Below are 18,113 nucleotides of genomic sequence, written 5' to 3' on the forward strand. Positions count from 1 at the left end.
GATTCTCTGAAAAAATCCTACATGGGTTCTTCACGTGCATGGAAGCCTGTTGTATTTTTTCTTTGGTGGTAAGATTATTTAGCTAAGCTTAATTAAATAAAAATAAAGCTTTCCCCTTTAAGAAACAAATAAAGCCTATATGGCTTCTTTATTGATAGCATTGTTAGATGTCTTCAAATTCGTTCTTGTTTTAGTATATGTGTTACTACTTCATTCTTCTGATGTTGCATCATATTGCCATCTACATAGGTGCACATTCATTTTGTTTTTTCTCTCTTTTATATTAATTAATTCAATTTACATCTTGGTCAGTTTTAGGCCCCTTCCCTCTCTCCTTCCAGTTCTACCTTTCCTCCTCATCCTACCTCCCTATTTCTTAGAATAGGAGAGATGCCCCATCTACAACCCCCAGCTAGTCTCATGAGGACTGAGTTCTTTTTCTTCCCCTGTGACCTGTTAGAGAAGTCCCATGAAGAGTAAGTAATAAAAAAGTAGGCACCATAGTCCTTGTTGGAGATATCTCACACTCCACTAACTAATGGCCCCACATGAAGCCTAAGCTGCCATCAGCTACTTATATGTAAAGGACCTAGAGCCAGTCCTTGCATTGTCGTTGGCTGGTGCTTCAGACTCCATAGGCCCCTCTGGGCCCTGGTTAAATAGCTCTGTTTGGTTTTTTGAGCCATCTATTCCTACCTGAAGACCATCAGGTTGTTTCTACAAGTCAACTATAAATGAATACACTATGATTATGGCTGTGTATTTTTGTTGATGTCTTCTATACTCAATTCATTAAGAGTCAGGCCAAGAGGTAGGGCTTCTGGATCATATTGTAATCTGATATATAATGTTTTGGAAATTATACTTTCTAATTTTTTAGTCTTTTAACCATTTCCGAGTCCTAGCAGCAGCACATAAGAGTCAATATCAACACCTATTCTCCACTTGCTCTCTATTTCATTTCCTTCTCTTCCTTTACCTCTTTTTTGCATCTTCTTCCAATTCTTCTCAGTGCCCTCTTTCCCTTAAGAGTTTTCACTCGCATTTCCCATTTAGTAAAATTGAGCATATTTTCATGTTTGCTGACCACCGCAAGTAGTTCGTTTTTCTTGTCATTGTATTTTTTACTTGAATGGCTTATTTGTTTTGATTTTTATTGTGTGAAGCTTGATGTGTAGAAGTTTTCTATATATTCTGGCTATTGATCACCAGTTAGATATAAAATCGATAAACATTTCTACCCATTCTATGGATTAATTTTTTGTACTGATTTGGATTACTTTATGCTTTTTGGACAAAATGTGTGGGGGTGTTATTATTTTTCCTTTTGTGTTATTGCTTGTATTTTTCATATTATGTCTTAGAAACCACCAAATGCCATGTCAGGAAACTTAGCTTTGCTTCCAAAAAAGAGATGTAGTATCACTCATAAGTTTAGACCTTTGACCTAGTTTACTATAATATATATATATATATATATATATATATATATATATATATATATAAATGGTGTTAAGTAAAGCCTAATGCACGCTTTACAACTTGCATATCCTTTCATTTTTTATCTTAAATTATTGTCTTGGCAGTCTTACCAAGCTTAGCTGATGTATAAAGAATAGAACTTTAGTTTACCTTCTTATTTCTTTAGTATCCATGTCTATCAGTATGTGTATAACGCAGAGTTTTGCCATTATAGATTGTTGTTGGGAGATATGTGTCTTTCTAGTTGGTCTTCTTTTTTAAGAATATTTTATTTGTGATCTTTTTATAATTCTATACTTTTATAATTTTATAAAACTATAGACATTTTTAAAAAGTGATTATTTCCCTGTGGGGCTCCTGTCCTCCTGTCCTCTCCAGGTCTTCCTATCTTCCCCTTCTTTAGGTAAGATTCCCTGCACTCTGCCCAAAGTTTGGTTATGAGTCTTAGAATCTGCTTTGATACACTGCTGGGTAGAGATTTTCAGGGGCCCTCTGTGATAGGCTCCCATCCTGCTTCCTGTTCTCTCCTAACTCCAATGTCCATCCCATTTGTTTTTCTGAGTAAGGATTGGTCCTCCTACACAGGGTCCTCCTTCTTGCTCAGCTTCTTTAGGTGTGCAGATTTTAGTATGTTTATCCTATATTATATGACTAATATCCACTTATAAGTGAGTATACACTGTGTGTGTATTTCTGCTTCTGGGATACTTCACTCAGGATGATCTTTTCTAGATACCACCATTTGCCAGAAAATTTCATGATTTCCTTGTTTTTAATTGTTGGGTAGTATTCTACTGTGTGAATGTATCACAGTTTCTGTATGCATTCATCAGTTGATGGGCATCTGGGTTGTTTTCAATTCTAGCTATTACGAATAAAGCTGCTATGAACATGGTTGAGCAAATGTCCAAAATCTGGACACAGGTGTCTTTTATGAGACTGATACACCAACTGAGGACCATTCCTGCATATAACCTAGAATCCCTGTAACCCATGGCAGCTCAGTATCCAAGCAGGTACCCTAGTAAGGGGAACAAAGATTGTCTCTGATATGAACTCAGTGGCTGGCTCTTGATCCTCACCCCCTGAGTGGGAGTCTTGCCGTTTCACAGAGGAGGACAATGTAACCATTCCTGATCAGACCTGATAATCTAGGGTCAGATGTAAGGGGAGAAGAACCTCCCCTATCAGTGGATTTGGAGAGAGGCATGGGAGGAGATGAGGGAGAGAAGGTGGGATGGGGAGAGCATGAGGGAAGGGGCTACAGCTGGGATACAATTAATACATAGAAAATAAAAATTTAATATAAAAATGTTAGTATTTTAATGTTATCCTAAGGAACTTGGGAGTAGTTCTTGCATATTCACAATATTAAAGCTTTTACCTGCTGAACATGCTATGCCTTTTCATATATTTATACTAAAATCTACATTTCTTTTCACATTGTTGTATAGCTTAACTTTATAATCCATTTATAACTGTTTAAATTAATCTACAGTATGATACATCTTGAATATTTTAAATGGAATTGTTTAGAAAGGAGATAATTTATCTAGTTTGAAAACTGAATTTCTTAGCTTTGGAAATTTTTTTTCCAAAGAAAATCATATTTTCTTAACATTGCATAGTTAGAAACATGCTTCACATTGTATCCACATCTCATGAGAATCCTGTGAATCACAGTGACAGGGTCCTCAGTAGCATGACTTTCCCTCTAAATTTACTGGTAGTTGACATCTGAAACTTAATAAATTAATAAATTCTACTCAGTACAATGGCAATCTTCATTTAAAAAATATTACCACATTCTGTCATTTGTATTCCAATAATTACCTTTCCTTCAGAGTGTGGAAACGTATCGAATAGGATTAATGACTGAGTCAAGCTCATGGTATACAGAGAAATTTGCCAACAGATGAATTTCAATTTGAACTTAGTAAATGTTTTTATGGTTATTTTTCAATTTTGATGCCCATAAAATAAATATTTAAAGTGAAAACAAAATAAAAATATCAAGGTTTCTAAAACTGAATCCACTTTGTTCCTACAAAGAAAGGATGAGTAGTTTTTAGATTGTACATTAAGAAATATGTACATTTTTGATTTGAGATTTTTATAATTATTATGAGACAGCAAATAATGTCACTGAAAGTTTTCAACCAAATTATAATGTAATTCCATTTCTTATCCTCATACCCAAAAGAATACTATGTAGCAAAGGAGCATTGTAGTGGTAGAATTTCTTAAACAATTGAAGATTTACTTACATAAAGTAATTTAGAAGTAATCATTTTATAATAAACATATATGATTTGGAACCCACAAAATCACAAATGATAGTAAGGATTATCATATGCTATGATTTCAGTTCTTTGGTAGAACTTTTTTCAGAAGTGGAAAAATAATTTGAAACTAAGCTGATATTAATATAGAAATACAAGCCCACTGCTTCTACTAAGCCAGAATGCTTTCTCTAAAACAAAATTTACAAATAACAAGAAACTGATTTCATGGATATCTGAGTGAAGAAAATATATTGGATCTTTTTTAAATAACATAATTTGGCAACTCATGTTTTGAAATAGGTTGTATGTTGGAACTATGATGCTAAAAATAATTGGCAATGGAGAAATGTTAAAATTTTAACTAATCTAGGTGTCCCCTCAATGGAGGAATGGACACAGAAATTGTGGTACATCTACACAATGGAATACTACCCAGCTATTAAAAACAATATAGTCATGAAATTTGCAGGCAAATGGACAGAACTGGAAGAGATCATCCTGAGTGAGGTAACCCAGAAACAAAAGCAGGCATGGTGTACACTTAGTAATAAGTGGATATTAGCCATATTATATAGGACAGCCATCTACAGACCTAAAGAAGTTAAACACTAAGAAGGACCCTAGGGATGATGCTTAAGTCTCATTCAGAATGGCAAACAGGATAAACACTAGAAGTGGTGGAAGAGAGTAAACAGAACCAGGACGGGAGTCTACTATAGAGGGTCCTCTGAAAGGATTCACCCAACAGGGGATGGAAGCAGATGCTGAGACTCACAAACTTTGGGCAGAAGGCAGGGAGTCTTATGGAAGAAGAAAGGGTGTGATTAGAGGGACATGGAAGGGACAGGAACCCCACAAGGAGACCAACAAAACTAAAAGATCTAAGCACAGGTGTCCTGCAGAGACTGATGCCCTAACAGAGGACCATGAATGGAGAGGACTTAGACACCCTGCTAAGATGTGGCTGATTGGCAGCTCAGTCTCCATGTGGATCTCTGAGTGAGGGGAGCAGGGGTTGCCTCTATAATGAACTCAGTTAACTGCTTTCTGATCACTAGCCCCTGATAATGCAAACCTTGCCAGGCCACCAAAAAAGAGGATCCAGGCAGTCCTGATGAGACTAAACAAGCTATGGGCAGATGGCAATGGTGGAGGACTACTCCTTTGTGAACTTAGGAGAAAGGGATGAGGGGAAGCAAGAAAGAAGGTGGCACTGGGGTAGTTGAGGGAGGGGGATTCAAGTGGGATATATAATGAATAAATTGTTTAGAAAATATAAAAATAAAAAATTAGAAAAATATTACAAAGGTTATCTTATTTTTTAATATAAAATAAACACACTGTCTATCAAGAATGCAGACTCATATATACAGTAATATATAGGCACCGAAGTTATCTAAGACTAAATGTGGAATTGAGGAAAGATCCATATGAATATGAGTGTAGATAGTCTGCATATTAGCATATGGCACAGTGATTTTAAGATGATTTGCCTAAGAAAACTACTAAGTTAAAAATTTCAAGTTAAAGTTATTATAGACACAAATTATTTATTCATAGTATGTACTTATGGGACGTTTCCTTCTAAATGAACAAAACATATTCTTAGATGCATTTATTTTCTGCAGTTATAAAACAAAACAAAACAAATATCAACTATACTTTTTTCTTCTTCCTTCAAAATACTACCAGGATTTTAGTTATAGTTACCTTTTTAATTGGTGATGTCATCTTTCGTAGTTTATCTCTTAAATGTTTAACTGGTGTTGTGTGATATGCAGACATTAGTTTGTTCACTTTCCATGCTGAAATATGTTACTGATACTTGCCTCATCCCACAGGCTAGTCGAATAGGGTCCACCTGAAAGAGGGAGTGGAAATTGGGGGACAGAGGCGCAAAGAATGGAGACAAGACAGATTCCTGATCAAGTCTCAGTTTACTGAATGTGCAAACAACACTTATAAAGCAAAGGGTACAAACAATTTTTTTTTCCAGTAGCAACACATCTGTGCCACCTGGCAAGGCATGCAGGAATTCACTCAAGGTTACACAAAGTTTGCTGTCTGGTTCCCCAGGTTGCAGGGAGCTTGCTATCTACTTCTCAGGCTCAGAGCACCCCGCCTGCAGAGACTGCCAAGGACAGTCTCTGAGACATGGAACTATGGATAAGACCCAGATCTGCCAGTGCCAGGAGGCAGAATTCCAATTACCAGACTCCTGCAGATACTTTTCAGTGTTTTGTGCTTCTTTCAATAGATATGATGTTAGAATATCTTTGAATAAGTTTACCCTCAGTTTCATTATTAAGAGTTCTTAAATAAAGCTTGGATCTCATGTAGAATGAGCTTCTGCATATTTTGTAAGAATTGATAGACATATCACTGCTGTAAGCTCCTCTTTTCCTAAAAAATCATTGAAAAAAATGTAATTTACAAATTAAAGATTGTCTTTCTTTAAGTACTTCTGTGATAAGGAAAGGAGCTGTAGAACAGAGAACAAGTAGAAATAATTTAATAATTAATTAAGAAAATTTAACAATTAATTATTTCTTCAATGAGAAGGGTTCATCCAGATAGGGTTCGTTACTCAGCAGACGGAGAGAATAATGTGAGGATGAAAGATCGTCTGGCACCCTCAGAGTCATGTCTAAGGTTCCAACATTTTAAGCAGACCAACACTGCCCTCAGCACCCCCACATGCAAAAGCCTACAAGCTCAGAGCTCTGTCATTTCATATATATTGTTTGATATATACAGAAACAGAAGTTCTAGAAAATAAGTGGTTTGTAATCTATTTAGTATCCTAGAGATAATTTCTCCTTTGAAATTTAAATTTAAAGCTGATAAACATAGACATAGAATCTTTTGAGCTTGGTCACTGTATTCCACAAACAATTACATCTTCCTTGTTGAAATTTAGGTCATTACAAAAGTCACTTCTCAGTATAGATTTATCTCAGCAACCTTCTGAATGGCAAAGGGCGAATGACTGTCTCTGGTTGATAAAAAGAAGTGTTAGTATCAGCAACTTTTTAAACATAAAACTCCAAAAATGAAAAAGGACATACTGTACATTAAAAGTGAACCCTGACCCATGATCACTAACACTGATTATAAATACAAAAACAGGAGCCCTCTGGCAAATAAACATGAAAGAAGCAGTACCTAGTATAAGCTCCCATGCTGCCAGTTCCCTAATTCTTCCACATTATTTAAGTCTGTTTTTGACCTACTAGGAAAAACAAAACAGAATAAAATAAGGCAACAACAACATAACTTTCTCTGACTAATCACACAGGCTTCCCTCTTCAGGATACTCTGCCTATGGTATTTTTAGCCAGCAGCCTCTTTCAGTCAGGTCCACTCTCAGGTCACCCAGCCAGAACTTGGAAGAGATCCCGAAGCACTCGGTCACTAGACCAGAGCCACAGCCCTGCATGTCCTGATCACCTTCTCAGGCAGAATGGCAGGCACAAAAACAGCAGAGTCTGGGAGTCCCAGTCACAAGAAAAACCACAGGGAAGGAAGGAAACGGGACTGACCTTGGGTCACCCAGTCTTTTCCTGGAAAAGGTCCCACAGAATGGTGGGCGCACATCGTCACTTCTGAACTGGTCTCCAGCAGCCAGGAGCACAGAGACTTGCTGCATGCCCACCCAACTCTCCATTACAGACAGAACTGTGCACCCCATAGCATCAGCGACTGGGTTTCCCTGTCGGGAGAAAACCCCACAGGGAAAGAAGCAAACGGGGACTGACATAGGTCACCCTGTCTATCCCTGGAAAAGGACGTGCAGACCAGCAGGTGCGCACACCAGCCCAGAGAAATGCTGTGCACCAAATATTCATCACAGACAGAACTATGTGCCCCAGGGCACCAGAGACTGGGAGTCCCAGTCAGAGTAAACCCCACAGGGAGGGAGACAGCTTAGAGCATTCAGTCAACCCCCACATCAGCACACACGGGAAAGTGCACAGGAAAAGGTCTCAGACTCCTACCCATTCAGTCACCAGCTTGGAGCCACCACCTGCCAGTGGCTGTGCACTCTACCTGCCAAACCAAATACCGCAGTCTGGGCCTTCTTGTTGGGAGAAACCCCACAGTAGTGGCAACACATGCCTCTACCTCAGGACACCTAGCTCTGGAAAAGTTTCTGGCTATCTACCGGCTTTTGACTCTACCCTATAGCTATACGCATGACGGCAGAGCACACCTGCCACTGACTACTGCTTGAGTGTTGGGTCAAAACGCCTCAACCTCAGACCTACAGAAGAATGAGATCCCCGAGATCAACCTTAGAACTGCTCCAAGGGCCAAACAATAATCCCTAATTAAACAGAACAAACCACGGGGCACCCAGGTTACAGCAGCAGCTCATTAAATTTACAGGAAGAAACCCAGAAGCAGGGCAGCTGTTTCCAGAAATTCTCCAGCTGAGAAGAGAGCCCTCCTGACTAACAAGGACCACATTAACCACTCAGGTCTGAACACCTGAGGTGAGCTGTGGCAATTCCTGAAAAATACTGGCCATTCAGTGACCATACCCAAAAAGCTGAGGAGGCTTCCCTTCAGGAAAAACCATCTTCCTGCCAAAGGGATTCTCTCCACAACAGGATTCCAGGAACCACCAGAAACTAACTCCAAACACTGAAGATAGTCCAATTGGTAGAGGACAGCGTAAAAGCTCAACCAACTCAAGAAGATGACCTAACATCTATGCTTATGAAGAGGATAATAGAGAAAACAAATAAAATGTATAAAGAACTAGAGGAAGATAAAATCAAACAGATTATGGCCATCCATAAAGAAATAGAGGAAGATAAAAACAAACAGATAATGGCCATCCGTAAAGAAATAGAAGAAGATAAAGAAAAACAGATTATGGGCATCTGTAAAGAAATACAGGAAGTTGCAGCCAAACAGTTTGTGGCCTTTAGAGAGGAAATACATAAATCACTGAAAGAAATAAAAGAAACAGAAGAATGTTCAAACAAACAGCTCAAGGAAATGAAGGAAAATACAGTCAGATAGGTGAAGGAAATCAACAAAATGGCTCAAGATCTGAAGATAGAATTGGAAAAATTAAAGAAAACACAAATGGAGGAAATTGTGGAGAGAAAGAACTTACAGGAAAAAAAAATCAGGAAATATAGAGGTAAGCATAACCAATTGACTACAAGAGATGGAAGAAAGAATCTCAGGTGTGGAAGATACAAGGGAAGAAATAGATGTATCCGTCAAAGAAAATAATAAATCTAAAAAGTTCCGGACACAGACCATCCAAAAAATTCAAGACAACATGAAAAGACAATACTTAAGAATAATAGGAATAGGGGAAAGCGAAGATTCCCTCCTCCAGGGCCAAGAAAATACTTTCAACAAAATCATTGAAGAAAATTTACCCAACTTAAAGGAGAGGCCTATAAGAATACAAGAGGTCTACAGAACACCCAATAAAGTAGACCAGAAATGAAAATTGTCCTGCTACATAGTAATCAGAACAGTAAGAATACAGAACAAAGGAAAAATACTAAAAGCTGCAAGGGAAAAAGGGAAAGTAATATATAATGGTAAACCCATCAAAATCACACCTGACTTTTCAGCAGAGACTATGAAAGCCAGAAGGCCCTGGACGGACATCATGCAGACCCTAAGAGAGCACAAGTGTCATCCCAGGCTCCTATACCAAGCAAAACTCTCAGTCCTCATAGACGGAGAAAACAAGATATTCAATGACAAAAACAAATTTCCAAAATACCTACACACAAATCCACTGTTACAGTAGATACTAGAAAGAAAAGTACAACCCAAGAAAACTAGCTACTTTCAAGAAAACACAGGAAATAACTAACCTCACTACAGCAAAACAAAAAAGCAAGCAGGCACACAGAGTTACTACCACAGCCAACATCAAAATCAAAGGATCACACAGCCAATGGTCATTAATTTCTCTCAACATCAATGGACTCAACTCTCCAATAAAAAGACACAGACTAACAGAATGGATGTGTAAATGAGACCCACCAATCTGTTGCATACGAGAAAGACACCAGAATCACAAAGAGAGACCAGAACACCTGACCTTTGACAAAGATACCAAAAACATACAATGGATAAAAGTTAGCATCTTCAACAAATGGTGCTGGTCTAACTGGATGTCTACATGTAGAAAAATGCAAATAGACCCATACTCAGCACACTCCATAAAACTAAAGTCCAAGTGGATCAAAGACCTCAACATAAAACCAGACACATTAAATTTGTTAAAAGAAAAATTGCAGAAGAGCCTTGAACTCATTGGAAAAGGAGACAACTTCTTGAACAGAACACCAGCAACAGAGGCTCTAAGAGCAACAACCAATAATGGGACCTCATGAAACTGAAAAGCTTCTGTAAAGTTAAGGACACTGTCATCAAAATAAAATGAATGCCTACAGATTGAGAAAGAATCTTCACCAACCCTGTATCTGACAGAGGGCTAATATCCAGTATTATATAAAGAACTAAAGAAGTTAAACAGCAAAAAGTCAAGCAACACAATTAAAAAATGGGGAACAGAGCTAAACAGAGAATTATCTGTAGAGGAATATCGAATGGCATAGAAACACTCAAAGAAATGCTCAACATCATTAGCCATCAGGGAAATGCAAATCAAAACAACCCTGAGATTTCAACACACATCCATCAGAATGGCCAAGATGAAAAACTCAAGAGACAACACATGCTGAAGAGGTTGTGGAGAAAGGGGACGCACATGTTATATACTCACTCATATAGACATATATTATAGGATAAACCTACTAAAATCTGTTCACCTAAAGAAACTAATCAAGAGGGAGGACTCTGGATAAAATGCTCAATCCCCATCCAGAAAGGTAAAGAGGATGGACATCAGAAGAAGGAGAAAAGAGGGAACAAGTCAGGAGGCTGCCACAGAGGACCTCTGAAAGGCTCTGCCCTCCAGACTATCAATATAGATACTGAGACTTATGGGCAACCTTTGGGCAGAGTGCAGGGAATCTTAGGAAAGAAGTGGGAAACAGTAAGATCTGGAGAGGACAGGAACTCCACAAGGAGAGCAACAGAACCAAAAAATCTGAGCACAGGGGTCTTTCCTGAGACTGCTATTCCAGCCAAAGACTATGCATGGAGATAACTTAAGACCCCTGCACAGATGTAGCCCATGGCAGTTCAGTATCCAAGTGGGTTCCATTGTGATACGAACATGGACTGTCTCTGACATGAACTGATTGGCCTGCTCTTTAATTACCTCCCCCTGAGAGGGAAGCAGCATTACCAGGCCATAGAAGAGGACAAGGCAGCCACTCCTGATGAGACCTAATTGACTAGGATCAGAAGGAAGGAAAAGAAGTCCTCCCCTATCAGTGGACTTGGGGAGGGGCATGCATGCAGAGGGTGGAGGAAGGGAGGGATTGGGATGGGAGGAGGGAGGGAACTATGGGGGGGATACAAAGTGAGTAAAGTGTAATTAATAAAGAAAAATAAATAAATAGATAAATAAATAAATAAATAAATAAATAAAAATACTTTTAAGTTTTTAAAAACAAAACAAAGTAGCAAACAAAAAAAACAAACAAAAAAACCCACTGGTATCAGTAAAAGAAGCCTCAAAATGTGAATTTCTAGAAATAACTCTCCTTAATTAATCACCCATTTGTTATGGCATAAAAATGTTGGTAAATGGGCAGACATGATTGTTCTGAGAAGGGCCTCATCATGGTAAGGTGAATGTTCATGTACTTGTACTGTAACTCAGTCAACATTTCTGGTTGATTTTTGTCACTGAGAGAGACAAATTGTTTTAAACATAGAAAGCATTTATCACTCTCAGAAGTTATCTAGGAACACACGAGAAATGCTCTCACTCATCAAGTGTAAATCCTATATTCTGTATTTTTTTTTACTCTGTTAAATGACAATAATTCTTTTGAAAATAAACCCCAATTTTTACAAACTTTATTATTTTGATGTGTGCTTTCTTTGTATTCTTTGATTGTTTGTTTACACACAGACCATAACTCTGAGGCCCTGATTCTATAAGTGGACTATTCAAAAAGAATGGTTATTTTCTTTTTTCTGAGCAACACTTTGAAAGTGAAAATTAAGTACTTTGAAGTTGTTTTATTTCTCAATGCTGTTTTGACACTACTGGAAATATGTTTATATTAGTCTACAGTAGAAAATAAAACTGAGCTTGGTTAATGGGACAATGGCTGATTTGTCTGAGATGTGCAGTGTGAAATGCTGAAATGGGCTCCCTGTCAGCTGCTGCTCTTAGGCAGATCTCTTCTTCAAATCTGTAAGTATACAACAGAGTTGGTAGCCTTACAAGACTTCTGCAGAAAAGCTTGAATAGTAAAAGAATTCATTTTTTGGAGATGTTTGTTTTTATTTTTTTAATATTTTTCAGAAGAGAGGTGATATTTTATTATTAAGATAACACATATCAAGAATAGAGCTAAATGTGATATTTTATTATTAAGTACCACATTTCAAGAATAGAGCTAAATGTTTATGATACCCTTTTTTACCTTTTAACTTCCATTTAATTATTTACTCATTTAATCACTTTATATCACAACCCAAGTTCCCTCCCTCTTTTCCCAGTCCCACCAATCACACACCCTCTGCCCATTGCTCTTTCTTCTTCCTCCCAAAGAAGAGGAGGGCCCCACCTACTCTGGTATATGTATGCACTTTTAAGTGAATATTAGCCATATAGTATAAAATAACTATACTAAATCCACAGACCCAAAAAGCCAAGAAAAGCCCAAGGGATGATGCTTGAATCTCACTCAGAACAGGAAACAAAAGAGATATCCAAAGTAGATGGAGGAAGGGAACTGGGTGGGAGATGGGGTAGGGAGGATAATGGGGGAAGGGATCAGGTAGGCAGATAGAGAAGGAGGGGTTGAGGGGAAGAACTGAGAGAAAGGATAGAAAGTAGTAGGGGGGTCAACTCTAGGACAAGGGAGGCTCCTGTCAGTTTATGGAGGTGACCCTAGCTGAGACTCCAAGCAACTGGTGTTAAGGAGAATAAAGTTGACATCTCCTATAGCCAGAAGGGACTCACCGTAGAGGGAGGGGGACACCAACCCACACTTAAAACCTTTGAACAAAATGCATGTTGTCTACAAGAAGGGTAGAGGAAAAAGTGGAACAGAGATTGAGGGGAAAGCATTCAAGCAACTGGCCCATCTTGAGACCCATGAGGAGTCTCAACCACTGTCACTATTAGTGATGCTCTGTTATACTTGCAGAAAGGAGTCTAGCACAACTATCTTCTGAGAGGCTGTCCCGGCACCTGATTGAGACAGATGCAGAGACACAAGGCCAAACAATGGGCTGAGCTTGGAGAATGATATGAAAGAGCAGCTGGAAAGACAAAGGGGGCTGGAGCAGCCAAGGACACCACAAGACCTACATAGCAATCTAACCTGGGATCACAGAGTCTCACAGAGACTGAACTACCAACCAAAGCGCTTGCATGTGCTGAAACTAGACCTCCTACATATATGTAGCCAATGTTCACCTTTGTCATAATGTGGGTTCCCTAACATTAGGAATAGGAGCTGTCTCTGATTCTGTTACCTGTTGATGAATCACTTTCTCCCAGCTGGGCTGCCTTGTCACTCCCCGGTAGGAGAGGATGTGCTTAGTCCTGCCATGACTAGAGAAAAAATAATTCTTGTTTTATTTATTGTACCATTGCTCTGTCCATAAATTTACATGATTCTCCAATTTTCAATTACTGCAAAGCTGCAGTTTTTATATTTCAAGCAAGTTTTGTAAGAAATTTGACTATTAGGTCAACTATTTCAACTCTTATCTTATAGACTTCCTGAAATATTTTCAGTTAAAAATAAAACTGTAGAAATTACAGTTTAGCAAGTTTAGTGGATGCCAGATTTCTATCCTCTTCTATAACCTGGCACAAATCCCACCATGTGGAATTGCTTTTGCAGTCAATACTTAATGCTTCCCCCTTAAATCACTCCAGGAGTAAATCACATTAACTGTTCCAAAATGATTCAGTTAATTCAAGGTCAGAAACTCGTGGTATTTACTGCCTGGTATACCTTGCTGGGGCACACTGCCAGGCACACCGTCAGTATATTGCAAGTCAATTGAATGAGAATTTAGCACGCAAAGGTTTGCTGCCCTGGCCTTCTGGGAAATCTAAGATTCTGTGATAAGATTTGGGAAGAAGCTAGCAGGTCTCTAAATGGACTCAGCCTACATATATATTGTGAGGAAAGTAATATTGATTTTTAAGAAAAGATATGACCTTTCTTTTCTAATGTGCTTGAGATCATTTAAGATTTTTCCCATCTCAAAAGAAACAGGTATCCTTCTAGACAATATTTGGGCCAGTATTCTTCAAAACCGAACACTTATTCTCAAATGGATGTCCTCATGACCCTGAGTTTAAAATATAAATGTGGAGCATAACACAGATACATTTTGTTTTATTTTGAACATTATATATAGCCAAAAGAATCTTTCATAGGAGTTCTGAAATGCAGCTTTCTTAGAATATAAAATAAGGCTTAAAGATGGCTATAAAGCTGAAAAATATATATATATATGTTTATATATATTTTCATAAGCAATTTTTAAACAAGGTCTATTTATCATTTATGAAAGATATTTAGATGCATATTTACTCACTACAGATTACTGTTGAATGTAATTATATACAATGGCATCTTTATTGTCTGGGAAGATTATTCAGTCAGTGAAGTGATTTTGCAGTATGTGTAGGGACATCTGTTTGGTCAGAGAACTCCCACATGCTTTCAGTACCAGTGCTAGGGAGGAAGACTTTTCTACTAATTCGTCTTGTCTAATCCATGAAACTTAAGTCCCCAGTGAAAGACCTTTTTCAACAAACACGGTGGATAGCTTCTTTTATTTTTTGTTTTTTTAAATTTTTTATTTTATTTTTATGAATTACAGTTTATTCACTTTGTATCACAGTTATAGTCTTCTTCCCCATCCCTTCCCAAATCCACCCTCCCTCCCTCCCTCTTCTTCTCCTATGCCCATCCCCCAATCCAACCATAGGGGAGGTCCTCCTTCCCTTCTATCTGACCTTAGTCAATCAATTCTTATCAGGACTGGCTTTATTGTCTTCCTTTGTGGACTGGTAAGGCTGTTCCCCTCTCAGGTGGAGGTAATCAAAGAGCCAGACCATGATTTCATGTCAAAGATGGTTCCTGTTCCTAATACTGGGGAACCCTCTTGGACACTGAACTGCCATGGACTACATCGGTGCAGTAGTTCTAGGTTATCTCTTTGCATGGCCCTTGTTCTGTGTATCAGTCTCACAAAAGAACTCTGTGCCCAGAGTTTTTGGTTCTGTTGCTCTCCTTGTGGGCCTCCTGTAACCTCCAGGTCTTTCTATCTCCCCATTCTTTCATAAGATTCCCTGCACTCTGCCACAAGTTTGGCTATGAGTCTCAGCATATATTTTGATACCCCGATGGGTAGAATTTTTCAGAGGCCCTCTGCGGTAAGCTCTTGTTCCTGTTTTCTCCATCTTCTGAGGTCAGTCCAGTTTGTCTTTCTGAATGAAGATTGAGCATGTTACCCAGGGTCCTTCTTGCTTAGCTTCCTTAAGTGTACAGATTTTAGTGTGATGGCTTCTCTTTTTTTATTATTGTTAGCTACATTTTATTAACTCTGTATCTCAGCTGTAATCTCACTCCCTCATTCCCTCCCAATAGAAGCCTAACTCCCTTATCTCCTCCCTGCCCCTTTCCAAGTTCACTGATTGGGGAGGACCTCCTCCCTTTTCATCTGACCCTGTTTTATCAGATATCCTCAGAACTGGCTGTAAAGTCCTCTTCCTTGGCCTAGCAGCACTGCTCCTCCCTTTAAGGGTGAGAAGGTCAAAGAGCCTGCCATTGAGTTCATGTTAGAAATAGTCCTTGTTTCCCTTACTATGGGAAACCAATTGGTTACTGAGCTACCACGGGCTACATCTGAGCAGCAGTTCTAGGTTATATACATACATGGTCCTTGGTGGAGTGTCAGTCTCAGAAAAGACCCTTGTGCCCAGATATATTTGGTCCTTGTGGAGCTCCTGTCCTCTCCAGGTCATATTAACTCCCCCTTCTTTCATATGATTCCCTGCACTCTGCCGAAGGTTTGGTTATGGGTCTTAGTATCTGCTTTGATACACTGCTAGGTAGAGTCTTTCAGAGGCCCTCTGTGGTAGCCTCCTGTCCTGTTATTTGTTTTCTCCTATGTCCAATGCACATGCCATTTGTCTTTCTAAGTGAGGATTGATCATCTAATCCCAGGTCCTCTTTCCTGTTTATCTTCTTTAGGTGTATAGATTTCAGTATGTTTTTCATATCTTATAGGTCTATATAACTAAATATATACCATGTGTGTCTTTCTCCTTCTGGGATACCTCACTCAGAATGATCTTTTCTAGATCCCACTATTTGCCTGCAAATTTTATGATTTCCTCATTTTGGATTGCTGAGTAGTATTCCATTGTGCAAAAATACCACAATTTCTGTATCCATTCCTCCATTGATGGACATCTGGGTTGTTTCCAGGTTCTGGCTATTACAAATAAAGCTGCTAGAAACATGGTTGAGCAAATGTCCTTGTCGTGTACTTGAGAAATTTTTGGGTATATGCCTAGGAGTGATATAGCTGGGTCTTAGGAAGCACTATTCTTAATTGTCTGAGAAAGCACCAGATCAACTTCTAAAGTGGTTGTACCAGTTTACATTCCCACCAACAATGGAGGAGGGTTCTCCTTTCTCCACAACCTCTTCAGCATATGTTGTCATTTGAGTTTTTGATTTTAGCCATTTTGATGTGTGTAAGGTGAAATCTCAGGGTCATTTTGATTTGCCTCTTCCCTGATGGCTAATGATGTTGAACATTTCTTTAAGTGTTTCTCTGCCATTCTATATTTCTCGACAGAGAATTCTCAACATAAAACCAGATACTCTAAATGGGTCACAAGAAAAAGTGTGGAAGAGCCTAGAACTCATTGGCACAGGAGGCAAATTGCTGAACAGAATACCAAAAGCACACTCTCTAAGAGCAACAATCAATAAATGGGACCTCATGAAACCGAAAAGCTTCTGTAAAGCAAAAGACACTGTCATCAGAACAAAATGACAGCCTACAGACTGGGAAAGGTCCTTCACCAACCCTATATCTGACAGAGGGCTGATATCCAGCATATATAAAGAACTAAAGAACTTAAAAAACAATCAATCAAGTAATCCAATTAAAGAATGGTGTATGGAACTAAACAGAGAATTCTCTGTGATGCCTTCTTAATAATTCTCTCTGGGGCTGACTTCTGGCCTCTAAGTTCTGTTAAGTTTATGATACTATCTGTAACTGAGTGGAAGCTTTGTGGTTATTCATAAAATTTAAAATAATAATAATAACAAAATATTATGGGGAAACATAGACTATTTCTATGGTGTTTCTTAATCCTAATACTCCATCTACATATACTATATTTATTAAATTTTGAACGTAGGAAAATAATTTGAAGAAACTTACTTTATCATAAAGTTATACAGTAATATTTCTCTCAGAAACTACAGTTGGATTGTATAAAACATTTTAATAGTCATTCTGTAGTAGTTATGTTTTAAGAATTTGTTTTATTCTTTTATGTCTGCAATAATTTATATTTTCATGAGACCATAGCCAAACTATGCTCTTGTGTCAGTCTGTAGTGAAATATATTTTTTCTAGCTTATTAGAGCTATTGAAGAATGTGGAATCAAAATGACAGGTGAATGATGACTATGTACTAAGAAGGGCGCTTTTGTTATGGCATATAGTCAGTTTTCTGCTAAACTGACAAAATATGAGAGATTTAGATAACCACACAAAATATGACTTTAAACTGAAAATATCTAATTTCATTGTAACTAATTGCAGTTGATTTATTATAATGTATAAATTGTGATGGAGACAAGTGATCATGAAAAGTCATGAATTAATCCTCTGATTTACCTCTTTGTTCATTTGATGCTTCTTATCAGCTTGAACCCTATGGGCATGGTGTGGGTCTCTTCTTGTGACACCAAGGCTGCCTGGATTGAATTACTTTATAGGTACAGACCAATCCCTGTCCTCCACTGAGTGTGATTTCTACAAAGTAGAGAATGCTATGTGGTAGGTAAGAAGCTTTAAGGGTTTTGAGGGATCTAATATTAAACACCATGAGACCGAAGATGTCATGACTTCTTCATATTTCCACTGTGTCACACACTAGCATACTGCCACAGCCTTCTTTGGGGGAATGAAACACATCACAATTTTCTGTCATAA

The sequence above is a fragment of the Psammomys obesus genome, unplaced genomic scaffold (assembly GCF_907164565.1).
Source record: "Psammomys obesus unplaced genomic scaffold, mPsaObe1.curated_primary_1811, whole genome shotgun sequence".
NCBI classification, from domain to species: Eukaryota; Metazoa; Chordata; class Mammalia; order Rodentia; family Muridae; genus Psammomys; species Psammomys obesus.